Here is a 20,621-nt window from a genome sequence, read left to right as displayed (position 1 = left end):
GTGCATGTAGTATGCATGTGTATATACATATGTGTGTGTGTGCTTGAGAGAGAGAGCGAGAGAGCTCAAGGTTGATATCAGGAATCTTCCTCATCTTCTTCTACCTTATTCATGTTCTCCCACCCTATTCTTTGAGGTAAGGTCTCTCAGTCAAACCCAGACCTGGCTGATAAGGCTAGTCTTACTTAGTCTTGCCTCCAGGGATCCTGCCTTCACTTTCCCAGGCTGGAATTACAGTATGTGTGTGTTGGGGGGGTGCTTACCCTCCATACACATACATGGGTGCTGACTATTTAAACTTGCACAGCAAAAGCTTCAACTGCCAAACCAACTCCACAACCTGTAAAGGTCCTTTTTTATTTTTATTTCATGTGCATTGGTGTTTTGCCTACATATATGTCTGTGTGACAGTGCCGGATCCCCTGGAACTGGAATTACAGACAGCTGTGAGCTGCCAAAGTGGGGGCTGAGAATTTAACCTGATTCCTTGGAAGAGCAGTTGTTTCTCTTTTTGAAAACATTAAAAAAAATTATCTATCCTATCCTTATTTTATGTGCATTGGTGTTTTGCCTGTCTGTGTGTCTGTGTGTGAGGGTGTCAGATTCCCTGGAACTGGAGTTACAGGCAGTTGTGAGCAGCCATGTGGGTGTTGGGAATTGAACCTGGGTCCTCTGGAAGAGTGGCCAGTGCTCTTAACCTTTGAGCAGTCTCTCTCTCTCTGGCCCCAAATAGGTCTTTAAAAAAAAAAAACAGCAGAAACACTGATAATATAAAAGCACAAATAGTGATTCTTTTTAAACAAACTAACCTGCAAAGTCAAAGGCTCTGATCCCCATTACTCCTGTGCAAAGACTTTGCTTTGCTAATCTTCTGAAGCTGGACCTAAAGAAGTCTCTCTTTAAAGAACCTGGCCTAACTGGGTCTGTGAGGAAATTTCCCACACTGGGAGATAGCTTGTCCTGAGACTCCAGACTTGAGGATGGCAAAGCACCATCCTTCTCCTGTCTGTCAGCAGTTGTTCCGAGTGTTCTAATCTCCTGTGAGGATCTGTACTTCTTCCAGCCATTGCCTGGACAGATGTGGTCTACCCACAGGGCTGTGGTCTCAGCCTGAAGGCCTCCATGGAGCATCTACATTAAAACATGCTGTGTGGTAGGTAAACTATAAAGGTATGCATGGTGGCAAAACAGTTTTGAAATATCAGACCATGTGGCCTCCTTTCTCTTTTACCATATACTGAGCCTCCCTTACACTTCTAGAGGTTTCCAATTGCCTTAGTGAGGTGTAGAGTTGTTACAGAAGAAATGCAAAGAAAGGAAACAGGAGAAGAAAAGGTTCAAATCAGCTACTAAGTAGAATTTTCAGACATTTTAACCAAGTAGTAGCTTAAACAGCTGAACTTTGTTAAAGAGAAAGTATGCTACGTTGTCACAGATTTGCTTTTCCTTGCTTGTTGGCAACAGGGTCAGTAATCTCAGAGTTTTATTTCAGAAGTCCTGGAGCAGACAGGAAGAGGAGAGCCTGTCCTGCTAGTCCTACTAAACTCTTTGAGAAGGAACAGAAAGATGAGGTAGGTCACCAGCTGATTCGAGTATTCTCTCCCTTCTTATCCTGCCTAAACCAGCTTGATGCAGGGGGGGGGGGCTGAAGACCCCACCTTTAGGGATCTGGTAGGGCCTGCTCACCATGTTACCTGACCCCAAAGAGTGACTACAAGGTTATTTAGGGAGAAGGGTTGAGTATAATGCCCTGGACTGCCCCCAGGACCACAGAAGAAAAAGTAGCTGAGCTGTCTGAGCTGAGAGCCAACAGGCCTCCGTGTGCCAAGCATCACGAGAGAAAGGTGAGTCACCAGCAAGGTGGGGGTGGACACTCTGGGAAGAGCCCGATGGAGGATGTGGGGTCAGAGTCCCAGCCAGAGCAGCTCTGAGTCATCAGGGAACACACGCAGGTCCTTCCTAGCCAGGAAGGACCAGACCACAGCCGCTAGAGACACCGCCTCAACAGCAGGTGCACACAAGTAGCCTAGAAATAGATTCAGTCTAAACCCTTATCAGTGACACTTGAGGAATATCCAGGCCACCCACCTCACAAAATTCACCGAAGATGTAGGAGCTAGAAGTGGACCCAGGGAGCCTATCCTTCCTCTGTCCCCAAAGAATCTGTTAGTCATAACCTCCATCCCTGATCAAATACCATCTCTAAAAGATAGGGAGGGGGTGGGGAGGAAGTGGATATTTAAAAACTAAGAACGTTTTATGTTCTTTACCTGACAAGATGGACTATTCACTTGATGTGTCTATTTAAGTTGTTTTGTTCAAATGCCCCCCGCCTCTATTCTGTGGTTGGAGATTCAGAAAAGAGAAAATAATTTTAGAGAAACAAAGATAGCATGCTGTCTCTGCACATCTGTGAGTGGGGTGACAAAAACCTGCAACCTTCCTCACATAGGAGCATTGCCAGCCCTTTCCATCCTCCTCCCCACTGCTAAATTGGGTTCTGCTTGGGCTGCTCCGTTCCTCCCACCCACCCACATGCAACTGTGCAGAAGAGCTTAGAGGGTCCAGACCAGCTCTTTGGGCTTTTGGGTGCAAAATGAAGAGAATGGGAAGGAGACTAGAGATGGATCTGCCACATGGGTGGATTCTAAGGAGAAACAAAGAAATAACAAGTTTGTCTTGAGTGAGCCTCTAGAATGAAATGTGTCCAGAGGTGTTGGGGTGGGAGAGGAAGACAGGCATATAGAACTGACAGATGGTGTTATTCTGGCGAGAGACAGCAAGAGGCCAGTTACTGCTGCACTTTAGAGGGGATATAAGATGGATGTGGATAGGAGTTGCTGTGGACTCCATTCTGTATCTTTGCTATCCCCTGCAATTTAAGGGAGTTCTTATCCAGACTGTTTCTTTGAACCCCATTCAGTCACCAGTGCACAGAGATCTCAGCCTTGACAGTTGACAAGCACAGTGCCTCGATGCTATATAAGAGATGACTAATGTAAAGGAAAGATTCTCAACTGGGGTGGTGGTTTTTATCTCCTAGAGGACATTTGAGGCATGGTCTGATGTATCCCAGGAAGGTTTCTAACTCATTATATAGCTGATGATGACCTTGAATTTTGCTTTGTTCCTCCTGCCTCTGCTTCTGAGTGCTGAGATTATAGGTACAGCCACTGCTCCTAGATTTATGCAGCTCTGGGCATCCAGGGTCTTGTGCATGCCGGGCAAGCACTGTGACACTGATCTACCTTCTCAGCTCCTGAAGACATTTTCAATTGTCCAATGGAGACACGCTGGCAGCACTTGAACAGAGGCTGAAGGTACTGCCAAGCGTCTTCCACTGTACAGACGGCCCTCCACAGCAAAGCATCCCAGGTAGAAACATGACCAACAAAGGCTTGTTTCTTTACATCCCTTTCTAGTGATAAAAGAAAAAAAAGGGACAGAGTTTACCATTTTAAACATTCTTTCACATTTGTGATGTTAGTTTTTTAAAAAAGTTTATTATATTTATTTGATGTGTGCATATGTGTGAAAGATCACAAAAGGTGGGGGATGGAGAGCACATGGTACTTGTGGAGGTCAGACAAGCACTTTGGGGAGTGCTTTCTCTCCTCCTACCAGGTAGGTCCTGGAAATCAAACTCAAATTGTCAGTCTTGGTGGTAGGTGTCTTTACCTTCTGGGTCACCTCACTAGTCCCTCATATCAGTTCTTATCTGGTAATACAGATAGACACTGGGTTCATAAAAACCATTAATGTGGAAGAATTCCTGTTTAATTCCAGACCCTGTAGGGGGAAAAATAGATTTGAAAAAAGAAAGTAATAGAAAATCTTTTCAAATGTCTATACATGTGTTGTGGTGTGTGTGTGTGTGTGTGTGTGTGTGTGTGTGTGTGTGTGTGTGTGTGTGTGTGTGTGTTCATGTAGAGGTCTGAGGCTTACTTCAGGAGTCTTTCTTGATTGCTCTCCACATTACCACATTTCCACTAGTCTAGCTACTCAGCTTGCTTCAGGGATACCCTACCTCCTCTGCCTTCCACCTTCCCAGAGCTGGAATTACAGGCAGGCTGCCATGGCTGCCCAGCATTTTTGTGGGTTCTGGGGATCCGGACGCTGCTGAGAAATCTCCCTGGCTGTTACAAGTATAAAACAAGCACACCAAATGGAACAGCTGTCATGAGTAAGACATGATCACAATGGACACTTATGGCTTCTCGACATCCTTTGGTCTCTAAAGAGAATTCCCAGAATCCAACTCTTGACCCAGTCCCTCCCACACACTTCCACACAGGGACTAAAACAAAAGCATTTTGTTTTGCTTTGTTGCAGGTAATATATTCACTAAGAAGGATTACTGGGGGTAAGGTGTTAGCAACCGGTGGCATATTAATTTCCAGTTTTTATTCTGATTTCCCTGGCTGTGTTCCCATCAGGCCTCTCTATTCTGACAGCCTTAGACTTCAGTCCTAGAAATCTATACTATATAGCTTTAAAAATAACAAAACAGCCGGGCGTTGGTGGTGCTCGCGTTTAATCCCAGCACTCAGGAGGCAGAGGCAGGCGGATGTCTGTGAGTTCGAGGCCAGCCTGATCTCCAGAGCGAGTGCCAGGATAGGCTCCAAAGCTACACAGAGAAACCCTGTCTCGAAAAACAACAACAACAACAACAACAAAACAAAATAGAATGCTTACATTTTTGGAGGTCACTGATTCAATTATTTCAATGGGCTATCAAGTTATCCAAACCCCTATTTCTTTTCTGCCTATATACCTTTGTCTTTTCTCTGAAATGTAGTCCTATGTTTGGGAAATGAATACCAACATCTCATCTATTAGGGGCAAGATATTGGGCTGGCTTGCTCCCAGCCCCTACATTTCTCAGAGGGCAATTGCCAGCAGGGTAGGTCCAGCACCAACACCATCCAAAGCAGCTGCATTTATTGCCTCTACTGCTCTTGGTGGAGACCTACCTCTTTCCTTCAGCAACAACCAACAGCAGGCAAGGCCACTCTTGATGACTCCGGACCACTGTCCATCAGGTGATTTGTGAATGAACAACTTGGCCCCTATGAGATGGGGGTCACAGCATCAGCACATGATGTGCAAGAGTTAAAGGTGTAACCAAGAGGAGCATGCCTCTGGCTTCAATAACTGACATCTGGTGGCCTAGACAGAGAGCAGTCAGTCTCTCTCTGTCCCTTTGTCTCTGTCTCTCTCCAAAAGCACTGGAGTCAGCGTTCTCTTTCTTTGGAGGCGGGTGGGTTTTAGAGACAGGGTTTCTCTGTGGCTTTGGAGGCTGTCCTGGAACTAGCTCTTGTAGACCAGGCTGGTATTGAACTCACAGAGATCCCCTTGCCTCTGCCTCCTGAGTGCTGGGATTAAAGGCCTGCGCCACCACTGCCCGGCTAGTCAGGGCTCTCTTAAGCTTTTTCCTTGTGATCACAAGATGGCTGTGGGATTTTTAGGCATTTATCCTTGTTCAACAAAGGAAGATGGCAGGGCCATAGGAGAAATGGTTACAGTCTATGTGTCCTTTCTAGTGGAGAAAGCAAAGACTTTTGGAAGATCAAAGTAAACTCACTCTCAAGTCTCACTGAGTCATATAACCAGCCCTAGCTACCAAGGAGACTGGAATACAAAAGGGAGAAGTTGAAGGATATTGGTTGCTTTGACAATGACACGAAAGTCACACCTGTAGCCTAGCATTTTAGACTAGTGTAGTCCTGATGGTGAACGAGGGAAAACTTAGAGCTGTTAACTGTTTTATAAGTTTTCCAGCATACACAGTGCTACTTTGGGCCTAGAAATGGAAGAGTAACCATTCTTGCCAGCTTTTTCTGTTACCTGGATGCCCCATGGGTTCTGAAACATGATGCTCTTGGCTTGGGTCTTGACCTCATAGCAGGCATCACAAAACAGTGAGAGTCCTATTATGAGACACAAGAAGCCAGAGCTGGGAAGGAAGAACATAGCCATTCCATCTACCTCGTGCCATATAACCCAACCCCAAGATGCCAAGGGCAACCCCATGGCCCTCCTGGGAAGCAATAACTGAGGAGAGATTGAATTATTTGAGCAGGTAGTGGCAAGTTGGACAACTTTGGATTCATTTGTAGCCACAGAATGATAAGGCTACCTGGAGATTTTTTTCATAAGTCTAAAAGTGGCTTACAGCTTTGTATTCACTTTCCTACATTCTGCAACAACCCACAAAAACGGAAGATGTTTAGATCCAAGCCACTGTTAACAACAGTGTGTGGCCAGAGAGCTCCTGTCTTCCTCTGCACTCTACCAACTATGAGTTGCTTGTGACACATAGCCCAACCCAGGGTGAGGACTAACCACAGATCTTGCCTCTTTCCCTTTCTTCTTTCTCACCTGACTTCTGACACTTTGCCTTCCTTCTGCCCCTAAACTTTCAGCAAAGCTCTTGCTTGACCCCTCTGGCTCTGGGATGAGCTCTGGTCTCTCTTAGCTCATCTGTAAGCTCAGAGTTCTGGCACATCTGTTAGCAGTTTCTCTGAGCATCCCATCTCATGTCTTTGTTCATCCACTCATTCTTAAACGTTTAGTTGATGCCTCCTCTGTCCGTTTTGTTTCCCAAGCACTTCTGAGCCAAAGTCACAGTATTATCCAGTTTTTGAGAACTGCACACACAGCTGAACAAAGAGGACTTATGAGTTTTCTATGAGCACTGCAGGCAATGTCTGTGTAGCCAGGGTCTTATACTAGCCCAAAGGAAAAAGGCAGGTCTATGGGGCAGATTCAGAAAATTAAGTTTGGGATGGTAAATGGATTGAAATATTTTCAGTTGAACACAGGCAATATAGTTGGAAGACATGCTGTGGTGGACAGAACTCTCTGACTTCATGGATAGTGATCCACTCTCTCACAGTAAAACATTGATTTGGTCCAGAATACCTGGTAACAAGCAGTGCTGGTTATCTGATGATGATGTGCCTGTCTTTGGGCCCATTAACAATGATTAGACTAAGACAGTTGACACATTCAGAATGATTCAGTAGGAAATCCTGGTCAGAGTACTCCAAGATCAGATGCAGGTATTTCCAGCTACAATAGCCATCTTGTGACTATGAAACAAACGTTAAGATTAGGAAGATGTTAACTCCCCAGGGGCACCCACAACCTTAATGATTTCTTTCTTTCTTTCTTTCTTTCTTTCTTTCTTTCTTTCTTTCTTTCTTTCCTTCTTTCTTTCCTTCCTTTCTTTCTTTCATTCTCCCCCCCCCACTATGATAAATGCATATAACATAAAATGTGTTCTCCGGGCCCGGGCCCAGAGAGATGGCTATGCTGCTCGTTCAGAGGACCCAGGTTTGGTTCTCAGCAACCATGTGGTGACTCATAACCACCTGTGACCCCAATTCCAAGGGATCTAACACCTCCCCCTCGCCTTTGCATGCACTATACACACACACATTCAGGCAAAAAATTTACACACACAAAATAAAATTGTTTCTAAGATCATCATCTTAACATCGGTAAGCATGTATATAGTTCAGTAGCTGAGGACATTCACCTTGTTTTACAACTTTTACTATTATCCACTTCAGAGTTCTTTCCATGCAAAAAAAACCTCAACCTCTACCCATCAGACAGTGACTCCCTAGTACTCTCTTCACCAGTTCCTGAAAATCCCATTCTATTTCTGTCTGTATGAACTTGAACCCCTTAAGCACCACATATAAGTAGAATCACAGTTTGTGTTTTGTAACTAGCTTATTTTGCTTAGCACAATGTCCTTGAAGTGTGTCCATATTATCGCATGTGTCAAAACTTCCTTCTCTTTTACAATTGAGTAATATTCCGTTGTATGTCTACACTAAACTTTGTTTTTCCATTCATCTTTTAGTGGGTGCTTAGTTGCTTCCACTTTTTGGCTACTGTGAATGATGCTTCTGTGGAGATTAATGAACACTCTGCTTTCAATCCTTTTACCAGATGTGTAGAATTGTATGGTAGTTCTTTTTCTAATTTTTGTAACGGTAAACATTTCTTCTCTATGAAAAAAAGTGTAATTGTTTAAGACATTTCTGAACATTTCTATGTTAGTTACAGCCCAAGGTCTCCTAACTGTGCCCATGAAGGACAGGACTTGGAGGAAAGTTGTACAGAGGAAATGGTATGGACACAGGAGTGCCCTGTATAGAGACACTAGGCTCATTTAGGGGATTGCAGACAGCTTTGCACATCAACACAGAGAGTGCAGGGATGTACCTCACTTTACTTGAAGCAGCTGAAACCCCTTCTTACTAAGAAATGACTGCTTGAAATGTGTTAGGTAACTAAGAATCCCTCAGAGAGTCAAAGAGTCAAACTGCAAAACTTACCAGCCAAGAACAATACCCAGTTTACATGGCCAGTGTGCACAGACACTGTGGTCTGTGCAAGAACAGTGGCCTCTACTGCCTGAGGTCTCTCTGAGACATCATAACTTCACCTTCAATGTAGCCTTCTCCAGCCCTGCCTTCTTCCTCATCTTTCTATGAATCAAAGTTTCACCTGGCTATAATTGTACTCCGTGGGAAACTGAGTTATGTACATGCATCCCAGCTGTGAGCAGGAGGACTTTAATCTTAACAAGGCTGCTCTTAGGCCAAAAACATGTGACAGAAATTCAGGGACATTTTACAAAACAACTGACAAGAATCAACTTCTCATGTATGAACTTTCCTAGACTTTCTCTTAGAACAAAATCTGACAGGGTCTCTGGACCACCCACCATGGCACCACCATACCTCCCCAAAGAACCTCCGTTGGTAGTGCAGTGCTTTCTTCTGGTGTCTGGGGTGATAAGTGGCAAGGTGAACCTCCCCTCTTCATTTGCCTGCAACAGAACAGTGCAATAGCTGCCTCCTTATTCCCCAGTATGTATGAAGGACCCCTGCTCACGATTTGCAAGAGTCTGAGGCCAACTCTGGGGCTAGTGTTAGACAACTTGCTAGTCTCTTGCAAAACATGAGATGTCACTGGAGTATGAAAGACTGGAGGAATCCCACAGCAGGAAGCTGAAGCTCGTGCTCTGGATGACAGAAAAGGTAGAGGAGAGTGCAGAGAAGAGGAAATGTCCTGGGGAGTGCTTCCACGGGCTGAACGGTGGGCTGAGAAAGTCCAGGAGCTGAAGTGTAGGCTCGGGAAATGCGGGAGACGTGTGTTGGCAATGGTCAGCTGGTAAATGGAATAGACGGGGCTAGAACTGCAGTTCAGAACAACATCCAGGCAACCTCCATCATTGGTACATGAAACATGGACACTACTCAGAGCACTAACTCTAAGCAGCAATGCCAGGTCTTACTAGGACATGCCATCTATGACTGAGCCATTCTTCTACCCCTCTTCTTCTGCACCCTGCCTCCCCCAGAGGAGATGGCAATCTCAGCGAGGACAAAAAGAGGTCACAAAAAAGGCAAGAAGTCAGCAAGATCCTACCTCAACTCTGCAGCTAGCCTCCTAGCTGGCGACAGGCCTGACTCAAAGGGGAGGAGAAGCTGTAACTTTGACTGTAATCCTCAGCTGGATGTTTAATGACTGTTATCCTCAGCTAGATGCTTAAACTGCTGACATGATATATTGGGGGCAACCAAGAGGCTGAAAGGGTGGTGGGAATGGCCCCAGACTTCACTTAGAGCTAGGAAAAAAGTAGCATCAGGGGAAATAGAATTGTTCTGTTGCCTATACAGAGCTTACACTTGGCTATGAGAGTTGCTGGCTATTAGCCACCTCCCCCACACCCCAAACCCCCAGGATCTTCCCTGTCCCTCTAGCAGGGTCCTCTTTCCTCGAGACCTGTTCAGTCTCAGGTGCAGCTTGTCTACTTCTCTCCTCAAACACTTCTCTTCTTCTGCTTCTCTGGGGCTAACCCTCACCCCCATTCAGTCTTTCCTCATCAAAAATATCATGGAAGTTGCACTGTCCATCAGGCACGACTGGTTCCCAGAACAGACCTCCCCCCTCCCCCCGTCCTCACCATTGGAAAACCGCCCAGTGGGCAATGGAGCATCTGAAGATGGCAACAAAGAGGACTGACTAGGATTGTGCTTGGCAGTCAGGGAGCATCGGCTTGAATCCTAGCAATCCTGTGGGTCAGCTCTGCTCGGAGCCAGCACAGTAGCATGAGAATAACAGTGACAAACACTGACTTAAGCCAGACAGTGTTGAAGAGTCTAGTGTGGCATGGACTGTCGGCCTGCATAGGCCCACTGGAAGAGCCTGGTTCAGCGTTTACAGCCAGCACCACTCCCTGTGTTTTGTAGAGGGAAGAGAGACTGCAAAGAATTCCCCTTGTGTCTGAATTCTTGACTTTCGGTCCTCATTGTTGATTGGTATTTCCTCCACTCCTGGCTTTGTTGCAAGAGGGGCTTTGAGTTAGCTCTTTAGTTCTTTCTTTCTAAACTAAATTTTTATGGTACGGGTGTTTTGCTTGCATCTATGTCTATGCACCATGTGCATGCCTGGAGCCCAAAGAGGCCTGAAAAGGGTGTTGGATACCCTGGAACTGGAGTTACAGACAATTGTGAGCTGTCGTGAGTGCTGGGAATAGAACCCTAAGTCCTCTGGAAGAGCGGCCACTGCTCTTAACCACTGAGCCATCTCTCCAGTCTCATTAGCCAGCTCTTTGTTGACTCCACTTTCTTTTTGCTGAGACTTTAGAAGACTTAGAAGGTACCATTTAACCAACTACCACTCCATTGTTTTCCCAAGGCATTGAGGGGGGGAACAAGGGGACCTAGAACTTTCCTCAAATGTAGCTAGGTGGATCTCTAGCCTGCATTCCCTGAAGGTGCCCACGCAGATGTGCACCAGCCAAGTTAATGATAGGGGAATTGGTAGACCCTACCTGTATCTGAAGAGTGTGGGACTCAGCTGGACCATGACGTGAAGTTCACACGGCTGCTGGGTTTGTAGGGGCTGCGTGGCCTGAGGTACTCTAGCCTGACTCTTACTGACTGAATCACTGGTGTGTGTCTCCAGGATTTTGATGAATGGATAGATCTTCCCAAACAAAGACATTTCCTGGCACAGAGTAGATGAAACAAGTGCATAGTTGCTCAACTTTCCAGTTTCATAGCCGTTGTTTTATCAGTCAAAAGTGACAAGAAGAATACACGGGAGGAGGGAGGAATGTGCCATCATAATTCAAAAGGAAGGAAGCTGGAGGACACCTGAAGTCACTCTGGCCAAAGGGCATACGCGGCTTCATGTTCCCACAGCCAGGCCTTTAACAGCCTCCTCCAGGAGCCAAACATATTCCAAACTATTTTAAATAGGTGAGCTGGAGCCTTCGGGATAAAAGTTTGTCCACATTTTTGACCAGTTTTTAATCATAGCCTTGTTCGGTTCTGAAGTAAAATCTTAAAGGTTCTCTGAGAATTTAAGGTCTTTCCTCACATCCCACAATCTCAGCTTTGCTAAAAAGAAAAATGCTGTCTGGATTTAGAGGCCAAGTGAATAACTGAAATCCACAAAGTATTCAGATGAGAAGAACAGAGAAGCCAAATCATCGCTGATGAAAGAAACTTGCTTCCCAACCAGGCTAGTAGAAATTATTCTGCTTCATTGATGTGCAAGATCTATGAACATGACCTACATTGAAATTCTAAAATGCAAGTCCATACCTCTTCTCCTGAATTATCAAAAAATGCCAGGAACTCAGGGGGCCATGCGTGGTGCTCAGCACATTTGACCCCAGCATCCAGGAGGCAGAAGTCTCTGGTTCTCTGAGAGTTCCAGACCAGTCAGGCCTACCTAATGAGCCCTGTTTCAAAAATAAAATAAAAATAGAGGCTGGAAGGATCACATGGAAGCTAGCTAACAAAGATGTATAACTTTGGTTCCAAGGAATCCTACAGCGGTGCAAGACATTCACATGGTGCACAGACATCCATGCAGGCAAAACACCCATTAAACAGGTAAAATAAAAAAAAATAAACATTAAAAAATAAAATAAAAAAACTTATGCCCAGGAGACACCTCTCACAGATCATGTTACAGGCTAGTCAGTGATTCTGAAATAGGCTGGAACAGACAAGACAGGCTCTAGAAATAGTTCCTAGCATCGGGATGTATTTATCTCAAGAGACAGGTAATTTTCCTACACAACCCACCATGAATGAGTTGATTTAAATAAATGAATGGGTTTTAAACTAGTAAAGAAATCAGAAAAGACAAAGTAGTGAATGATTGCTCATCAGAATAGAGGAAAGATCGGAGGATAGCCTTTAAACACATTCATTAATAATATGGGGAAGGAAGTGGACTGTAAGATCTTGTCTGGTGCAACCTTGTTGCAGTTACCAAACCCTGTGAAGAAAGCAGCGGAACTCCAGATGAATTCAAAACCCAGCGCAAGAGCCAGAGAGGAAATGAGATGAAAAAGCAAGCAGTCTTGCAGTTCCAATGTCAATCTTAGCAATCTGTAAAACTTGATTTCCCAAATGCTTTATATTAAGGAAACAATGACCAGTAAAGATTTCTTCAGCACCAGTTGGAAACACTCATAACCTTAAATGCTCATTCAGAAATGGAGTGATTAATTACAAATGATTTCAGATGAAAGAAGAAAGGAAACTTTCTTTAGTGGAACAGTGTACTTTTTTTTTTTTTTTTTTTTTGAGACAGGGTTTCTCTGTGTAGCTTTGGAGCCTATCCTGGCATTCGCTCTGGAGACCAGGCTGGCCTCAAACTCACAGAGATCCGCCTGCCTCTGCCTCCTGAGTGCTGGGATTAAAGGTGCCTTGGAACAGTCTTTAGTAGAACAGTGTACTAATTTTGAACTCTGCAACAGGAAGATGTCCTAGGAAGAAAGATTAATGCTACTTCAAGTGAAATTGTTTTTGTATCTTTAGTAACAATTTAGTATTAGAGTTAATGGAGAAGAAGGGAAATTAGAAGAATCTGGCATCAGCACCGATATTTTTCAAATAAAAAGCTAGCTTTGGATGTCTAATTAGAGGGTTATTAAAGTTTTCAATTCCGATGCCTGCCATTTGGACGGCTATGATAACAAATTACAAGTGAGAAATTGCAAAATAGGGAAGCTCCAAGTCTGCAGTGCAGAGGAAGTGAGTTAAGACTTCACTCATTCATGCATTGGACATACTGACATCGTTAGAGCACTGACTGTAGGAGGTGAAACACCTAATCGCCTACCCCTCTGTTATTCTCCCATAGTACTAGGAGGGCTTCATATAATATCTAGGAGAAAGTAATCAGGACTATATTACATGAGATTTGCTGTCCCTGAAGGAATCCACAGAAGAATGATGATGAAATGAGACAGCCTCCCACATTTTTTTTTTTTTTTCTGAGACAGGGTAGCCTTGTCTGGACTGGAACTTGACATATAGACCAAGCTCGAAGAAACTGGCCTGTAGCTGCCTCCTAAGTCCTGGGATTAAAGGTATGGGTCCCCAAGCCACTCTTAACATCAGGTTGATGGGGACAGTAGGAGAACTGTGAGGGAGGCTGGGTCCAATCTCAACCCTGAACACACCTACCTGGCTGGGGAATTTGAACTTTATTCACTAGCCATTAGTAACACTCTTCACGACCTTCACTGTATGTCCACTAGCTTGGTAACTGGTAAGAAAAAACAAAGCCTTTGATAGGGTTTTGGTTGTTGCTTTGTTTTCTACAACAAGAAGCTTCAGTTTTTGCTTTAGATTAAGATTAAACGGTGTAGAACGGGAACGAGAGGGGTAGGAGACCTATTATGAATTCCCATCAAAAGCATGAAATGGCATTTACTGAACGTGTCACAGACATGTTGTCAACAGTTATTTAAGACCAATGACAAAGAGGAAGAGTCACTGTAGTGTTTCCATCCTGCACTGGAGAAACACACGCAGACGTTTAAACCCACAGGGCAGTGCTGCTCTCGGCCTCCGTCAGAAGCTCCATTTTCAGTGGGCAGAGGTTAATGTAGAGATCCACAACTGGCCAAAGAGCGATCTGGGCCTGAGATGTGATCAGCCCTGAATGAGACAAGCACACCAACTACCTCTGAGGTCCAGAGAACTTCAAGGAGGATGGGGCAGGAAGAATGCAAGAGCCCAAGGATGGGGAGGGTGCTGGGAAAGGCTGTCCGCTGGACTTGACACGGCCTTTGTGCTCATGAACTCACAGCAGCTGTGGTTACTGACACACAATTGAAGGGGGTCAACATTCCAGCATGGACCAGGAGGGGCTCACAAGAACCCTCCCCTCTCTGAGGAGCTATAGGCAGTTAAGGAATGGCTGCTGGGGGAGGGGAATCATTTTCTTCAGTGGTGCAGCCACCGTTAAGTTGCTCCAGTAAATAAATCCCAGCCCACAATCCTAACTAAACTCTATGGCACACAGACACACAGATGGGGACTTTGGGGGAAAAAGAAGAGTCTCAGTAGGAGTGGGAGAGAGTGATAAGGGAGGGTAATAGGGGGTGGGTATGATCAAAATACAGTGTGTGTGTGTGTGTGTGTGTGTGTGTGTGTGTGTGTGTGTGTTCGGAGAAGAGACTGCAGGACATATAGAAATCAAGGTGATATAGAGCTGGATGCTCCCTCCAGCTAGCTAGCCCTCAGTTCCAGAAGGTGCTATGCAGACTGCTGGTGGAAAATTGTCATCAGTAGTCTTACTCGGCTGTGGTCTCTACTTGGCACATTACTGACCTGCCAGGTAAAGTGTACCCGCTGATGCACTAGTGGAAGTCTGCAATGGTGGTTACCAACCACTTCCTGACTAGAATTGAGGCCTGCTCCATAAGAGGGAATTTATATCTGATACTGTAAATCTGTTTAAAAGCATATGGCTGGGAAGGTCACAGGCCCTAGTGGGGAGGCTAAAGATGTATTGTTAATGGTTGCTGGAGGAGAAAGAAATATTTTCTTCAGTAGTGTAGCGGCTGGTAAGTTTGCCATGCTCCTGTAATTAACATCTCACCTATATAGGATCCTTGAAACAACTCTCAAAAAAACTCATTGGATTAAAAAAAAAAATCGTGCTGGTGTGATGGCTCAGTGAGTAAAGGCTCTTGATACCAAACTAAATGACCCTAGTTAATTCCTAGGACCCACGTGGTAGAAGGAGAACCAACTCCCAAAAGTTGTCCACTGACCTTCCGGTGGATCAGTGCAGAAGGGGGCTAGCTGGCAAGAGGAAGGGGTTCAGAGGAAGTGGAGGGTGACAAAAATGGGCAATGGCGGAGTGAATATGATAAATATGTTGTACCCATGTATGAAAATGTTTTCATGAAACCTATTATTATGCGTAATTGATAATACTAACAAAGCATTAAAAGTTTTAAAATAGAAAAAAAAAAGCCAGTCATATAAAATTTGGACTTATGGCCTGTAAGGACAACCAAATGCCAGTAAGAGGAGCCTTTCCCTAAAGGCTCACTTTCCCTAAAACTGCATACAGGAAAAGAGGAATCACACACCACAAGCTGGATTAGAAGCACTGCTCTGCCGCCTAAGACGCCCAGCAAGCTCAGCTCACTGTGGGATTGACTGGCCTTTGCACAAGTGGCTTCTGCTCTTCGAAACACTTCCGCTCCTCCTTGTCTTCGGTTCACCCTTCCCAGGAAGTGTTCATTCCCAGGAAGGCTCTCCCTTACTCACTCCCGGTTTCCTCACCTTATAGCTTCTATCATCATGCCCTCTGCCTTTTTTCTGTGTGCCCTTCCAGACTGAGGAGCTCAAGGGCTGAGAGGTTCCCTGTCTTCTGACCTAAGGGCCGTCTCTGCATGTCTGACCCTTAAAAAAAAAATTCTCTTGACTGACTGGCAAAGAACAACCCTGCTCCATGAAGTCAGTTTCTTCCTTCTTAGGGCAGCGCAGTTAACGACCTCAGGACCAGGAAATCATCCCCCTCATCACATACCAGGGTATTATTCACGCCGTTTACTCACTGTAAATACTTCCCTTAAGATAATGGCAACAGCTAGTTGAAGATTTACAAACTTCCCAGGGCCAATCTACTTTCTTAAAAGCCTGCTTATGGGGGTGGGCAACCGGTCACCTTTCTGGTTCTGAAATACACATTTGGTGGTAAATTCAGAATTTCTCTGGGTCTATGAGTCTCTGGGATAGGAGTCCGTGGTCCTTTTCTTGAACATTCAATGTGTGCGGAGCAGTGCTCTTCGAGCAAAGGTAGCGTGAGTGGCTTGTCTCCGCATTCAGGGAGCATCTGGACGCTGTTGCAGGTCTCTAACACATCATACATCGCTTAGTTGTTTAAGGTTCGCCAAACCCCAAACTTTCTCTTTGAACGTACTGACTGAGGACTCCTTGAGCGTTAGGGGACCTGGAGGTCCGTTCGTGGGGCACGGCCAATTCCCAGGGTTCTGAGGATCACAGCAGGGCCGGGGTTTTCCTCCCGATGCACCCCCCCACACACACACACACACCCCGACTTGCCCTGGGCGGAGAGCAGGAGCAGGGTCCCGGCGAGGCTGGGCGAGGCTGGGCGAGGCGGGCGGGCGGCGGGCAGGGCGCGAGGGGCGGGGCGAACCAGCCCGAGGCCGGGCGGGCCAGAGCGCGGCTCGATCCGGCCTAGGCCTCGCTGGGCTCCGCCTTGCCCGGCTACGCAGGCGGTAGGACTGCGGTAGGGGCCGGGCGGCACCATGGCGGCGCGGCGGCAGCGCCTGCTGCTGCGCGGCGGCGGCGGCGGCTTTCTCCGAGGCGCCGGCCGTCACGGGCAAGGCAGAACCCGAGTCGGGAGACGAGGACAGTCGTGAGGTCCGAGTGCTGCAGAGCCTGCGCGCAGGATCTGTAAGCGGGGCCGGGGCCGGGGATGGGCTGAGGGGACCCCGGGGCGGCGCGGCTGAGGGTGGGCGGCCGGCCGGCGGGCGGGCGGGCGGGGGTGGCGCGCGGCACGCCCGGCACTGGTGAGACTGGACGGGGGTGTGGGAGGCGCCGCGCGTCGACGGGACGGCGCGGGTCGGGGCTCCCCTTGGAGCGAGCGGGGCGGGGAGCTGCACGCGCGGGCGGGCGGGCGGGGCGGGCGTGAGCGCTGCCTGAAGCGCGGCCTGGACGCGGGAGCCCCGGGCACGGCCGGGGGCGCGCCGAGTTTCCGGCCTCCCTCAGACGCAGGCCTGCGGGCGGCCGCGGACGACGGAGCGGCCCGAGGTGGGAGCCCCGTGGTAATTACAAGGGAGGCGCGGCTGGAGGAGGGAGCAGGCCGGGGCGGGGCGGGCGGGCTGAGGAGGGGGTGCGAGCTCCCTGGGGCTCCGGAGATCCTGCGAGCTTGAGACGGGGTGCTGGGGGCTGCGGAAGCCGCGGCCCGGGGTCGGCTCGTCGGGGTGAGGCGAGGCGAGGCGAGGCGAGGCGCGCAGCGCAGGCGAGCGGGACGCCCGAGAAGCACGGGCAGGACACCTGTGCCCGCCCCACCTTGCAGCGGCGGCGGGGACTTGAATCGAGAGACGGCGGCGTGACTGACAGGGACTCTGGGCAGGATGTAGTGGCTTCCTGTGAGCAGGTCTCAAAACACAGTCATCCAGTCCGCGCATAACCCGCTTAATTCTTTCCCGTGCATTTATTTGTTACTTTTGTGAGAGCCGCACGGATGAGTATAGAATCTTCCTCAGACAGGCCAGTTTGTCTGTCATTGCGATCCTTAGTCTTTAAATGACCCTTTGAGATTACACTGATCCCTCCCCCCGCCCCAGTTATTTAGACGACCCCTTTTCACTGTTTGAAAGACGAGCAAGAAAACTTACTGTTATTTTTGTTGAAAAACATTTTTCATTCAGTATTCTCCAATTGGAATCATGCCCCATGCTGTCTCCCAAATCCATGGCTCTGAAAGATAGTTTATATTTTGGGTTAGAATGGCTAGTACCGCTCTTCAGCAGTATATAAATTTTTCTTCTTAAATATTGATGCTATAACTTATTTTGGATTCGCCCACATTTTTTGAGGTTACCCTGGTTCAAGGATTTGGAATTTTATTAAAACCCCAGGAGCAAACACAATAGTTGTCTCTTTTTATCCCCTGATGTGATCCTGGGACTCTTTTTTCTTTCTTTCTTTCTTTTTTCCCCCGAGACAGGGTTTTTCTGTGTAGCTTTGGAGCCTATCCTGGCACTCGATCTGGAGACCAGGCTGGCCTCGAACTCACAGAGATCCGCCTGCCTCTGCCTCCCGAGTGCTGGGATTAAAGGCATGCACCACCAATGCCCGGCCTGATCCTGGGACTCTTAATTAAGACATTTTAGGTATTAAAACTTGGAAAATTTACACCAGAGCAGTGGATGTTTTGTGAGTGTTAAATTCCCAGCATTTTAAGTTACTTTCTTAGGGTGTAAACTTTTCACAATGTATATATCTTACACTAAATATTTGCATATACATACATACATACATACATACATACAGGTGCCTGGGAACAGCCAAATGAACTAGAATTTCCTCCCCCACTTATCTGGTTTTCCAAATATTTACTACTTTGTATTTTTCTGTGAATTGATACTAGACACTGTCTGTGGAAGCCTCAATGATCTATAAAAACATTGTGTTGTGGGGTGACATGCGCTGTTGAAGTTGAGACTTAGGATTGGACTGTTTCTAGAAGGACTTATTCACCATCTGCTTTGACTTGATCCATAGTAAAGGTTCTACAAACAGTTTGGCAAAAATACCATTCCAAGAGAAATTTGGGTACAAATTAAAAACAAAGAAAAACAAAAAAACACAGTGTGGTTCCTGTGGTTTAGGGTCCCACTGCCCAGAAATTGACCATTAAGTTCCTGGGAATGTTATTTTAACTAAGGCTAAAGTATTACACTTGCTTTCATCCTAGACAGTTTATTTTTTAATTGTTCAGCTTATAGCTCAGGTCATGGTGTGACTGTTTCACAAAGAAATATATTTAAATAAAGAGTACCCCTCCCATTTCTCTGTCCTTCTTTTAGCTGGTATAATCTGGGGTTGGTTGAGCTTGGGAACCTTGCAAGGAGATGCCGTCCTCTGTTTCTGAAACTGACATGTGGGTTTTGTAAGGTAAGGGCTGAAAAGTGGCAGAAACAATAGCAGGTGTTAAAGTCACAGAAATGGATGATGGTGGTCTGACAGTGGCCATACTAAGCACTTTGGGGATGGTGATGTACCTATGTCACCATTCCTTTCCACCACACCGAGAAACCTCGGAGAGGACCCGATAGTTGCCTGTTGGCCTGGAGACACACTGTCAGATTCAGAACTGCTCTCTGGGGACCTCTGGTCTACAGAGTTAGAGATCTAGACAGCTGAAAAATCCACCGGAGAGGAAACACTCTTATTCTCATTCCTGGCACTTCAACTCGGAGTCAGCCCAGTGATGGGCTGATTGTGAGGATGGATTGATGCATATATATATTGTTTAAGTTGTAGAGGTAGATAATAGTACACACCCTTCTTCGGGTGTTTCATTCCTAATTTGTTTATGTCTCATAGGTTTCACAAGGTATATAGTATCAGGTTGATGGATCAAAACAACTACAAGGTGGAGAGATGGCTCAGTTGGTAAAGTGCCTGCTGTGCATGCCTGAGGACCTGCCTTCAGAGCCCATATAAAAAGGCATGAGTTGGGGAGGAGGAAGGATTTTTTGTTTGTTTTTTATTTGTCTTTATTTTATTTTTTTTATTTGAACTAGAAACAAGATTGTTTTACATGACAATCCCAGTTCCTTTCTTCCTCCCATCCTCCCCTACCACCACCCCCACCCCCGAAACTAAAACCCTACCTATCACATATCCTTTCTGCTTCCCCTGGATGGTGAGGCCTTCCATAGGGTGTCATCAGAGTCTATTATATCCTTTGGGATAGGGCCTAGGCCCACCCAGTGTGTCTTGGCTCAGGGGGTAGTCCTCTATGTGGAATGGGCTCCCAAAGTCCACACCTATGCTAGGGTTAAGTCCTATAGATTTCCGAGGTTTTCTCAATGAAACCCATGTTCCTGAGGTCTGGATCAGTCCCATGCTGGTATTCCGGCTATCAGTCTGGGGAGCAAGAGTTCCCCGATGTTCAGGTCAGCTGTTTCTGTGGTTTTCACCAGCCTGGTCTGGACCCCTTTGCTCTTCACTCATCCTTCTCTGCATCTGGATTCCAGTTCAGTTCAGTGATAAGTTGTGGATGTCAGCTTCTACTTCTACCAGCTGCTGGATGATGGCTATTGGGTGGCATATAAGTCAGTCATCAATCTCATTATCAGGGGAGGGCATTTAAGGTAGCCTCTGGGGAGGCAGGATTATAGCACATTCCTTTAACCCCAGCACTGGGAGAGTGTGGCCACAGGCAGATCCCTGAAACTCACTGACCTGGCCAGTGTGGCTGGGTATAGCCTCTGGTTCATTGAGAAACCTTGTCTCAGATAATAAAGGTGGAGAGAGAGTCTCAGCACCCACATACATGGGCACCTGTATGCACATCTGCACACAGCCACATGAACAAGTGCACACATCAGCATACATGGACACCTGCATGCCCATCTGCTGCATTCATGGGCACTTGACACACATCTGCACACAGCCTCTCTAAAAGTGCACACACATATACAGAAACCATTTCCTAGCTGCCTTTCCACAATCAGCTTAAGGAAATCTATCACTGCAGATAGGATTTTGCGTTACAGACTGATG

General features: G+C 46.6%; 1 protein-coding gene and 1 long non-coding RNA gene across 3 annotated transcripts in view; one reads left to right on the top strand and one right to left on the bottom strand.

Moving 5' to 3' along the window:
* Positions 1 to 2,320: 2,320 nt before the first annotated feature.
* LOC118238706 lies at positions 2,321 to 16,539 on the bottom strand. Its single transcript, XR_004769722.1, has 2 exons — positions 4,974 to 16,539; positions 2,321 to 3,789 (listed from the first exon to the last, which is right to left on the bottom strand). It is a non-coding gene; the product is annotated as an uncharacterized LOC118238706 (long non-coding RNA).
* An 85-nt stretch (positions 16,540 to 16,624) lies between these two features.
* The window catches only part of Rasa2 (RAS p21 protein activator 2), a 98,506-nt gene continuing 94,509 nt past the window's right edge, over positions 16,625 to 20,621 (top strand). The window contains exon 1 of one of the 2 annotated variants that reach the window (XM_027410908.2): positions 16,625 to 16,742. The gene's annotated coding sequence lies outside the window, so the exon portion shown is untranslated. Of the gene's footprint in view, positions 16,776 to 20,621 lie in introns of both variants that reach the window. The other variant, XM_027410907.2, reaches the window with a different exon arrangement.

This window comes from Cricetulus griseus, chromosome 4 (genome assembly GCF_003668045.3).
Source record: "Cricetulus griseus strain 17A/GY chromosome 4, alternate assembly CriGri-PICRH-1.0, whole genome shotgun sequence".
In the NCBI taxonomy this organism is placed as follows: Eukaryota; Metazoa; Chordata; class Mammalia; order Rodentia; family Cricetidae; genus Cricetulus; species Cricetulus griseus.
The sequence above is the reverse complement of the archived record's forward strand: the minus strand, read 5'-3'. Positions and strand labels throughout refer to the sequence as shown.